Source organism: Cicer arietinum, chromosome 8 (genome assembly GCF_000331145.2).
Source record: "Cicer arietinum cultivar CDC Frontier isolate Library 1 chromosome 8, Cicar.CDCFrontier_v2.0, whole genome shotgun sequence".
NCBI classification, from domain to species: domain Eukaryota; kingdom Viridiplantae; phylum Streptophyta; class Magnoliopsida; order Fabales; family Fabaceae; genus Cicer; species Cicer arietinum.
Genome location: NC_021167.2, coordinates 23296853 through 23298213, shown reverse-complemented (window position 1 = coordinate 23298213; position 1361 = coordinate 23296853).

Below are 1361 nucleotides of genomic sequence, written 5' to 3'. Positions count from 1 at the left end.
ATCTCCTTGTCAATCATAATATATTTCCTATTGGACATAATTTATAAATTGGACAAAAGGATATATCTCAATTGTGACTTAAATGCATCAATTGTGAGGGACTTAACTCTCCACCATCTTAGAAGCCACCTGTACACATTCTTGGGTTTTGTTTGTTATATTTTTGCAATACAAAGTGTGTGGATTCCTGTGCTGATAACAAATAGGTTTAGTAGAGGTTCAAATGACTATCATGATACAAATTACTACTCAGATATCAAATATAAGCAAAAGTAGGTTAAAGAACATCGATGTAAGTGTGTAACCTTATATGTAACAGGCATTGTGAATATGTCACCGGTTTTACCGATGGTTTGTTCCCTGTCCCTGTCATGAGTTGCAGACAGAACAATGGCACAATTCATCATGGTGCTGATTTACTATGCGCCGATCGATATAAGAACGGTAAGATATTTGTACTAAACAGATATAAACAGTTGAAACATGAAATAAGTCTATTATTACAAAACTTTTAACTTTGATTAAATTCATTTAACTTTTAACTATAATTACAAAACTTCAGATTGATTTTTGTCATGTATACTAATTTTAGAAGCTTATGAATTCTTGAACCAAGCAGAAGCAAAGAAGATAAAAAACAAGCCTACCTTACTACTACCGCTTGAGTACCAAGATTTTGGGGAATGAATTCATGCTAAAATCTTTGAAAAGTTTATATACAAATTTGTACAGGTTCTATGAAAAATTTAAACCAAAGTTTAAGATAAATACTCATCTAACAATGCAAAATCAGGAATTACAAAGAAAATAGGACCATGCTTCCTACAAAGAACTCAAGTTCTAAGCACTAACCTTGTTTCTAGAAAACATCTTACTTTGTTCCAGTCTTATAGGAGACCTCTCGCAATCATTTCATCAAGAAATTTCTCTGCCTTGTCGTTTTCATCATTATAAAAACGGATAATTATTTCATAAGTTGTAGCATTTGGATTGCATCCATTGTCTTTCATTTTTTACATCAATGCGAAAGCTTCATCAAACAAGTCATTGTTACAAAACCCATGGATCATAACGGTAAATTATGGACCTTACTTTTAGGCCTCAACAAGCTAATTTATATCCATAATCCCCATCAGATGTTACATGTATTGTACCTTTGTATTTGTAAAGATTCCAAAACAGCATATCAGGAATGGCAGCAATGAATAAAAAAGAATAGTCATAAAGCAGAGCTTACGGTCTATCAGTTACAACAAGACTATCTGATTCATCCTCTTGGTCTCAATGGAAATGAAATTTTTATCATATAGTTAACCATCATGATATTTACTATCGTTGAAGGTATTGGCTATGCAATACAG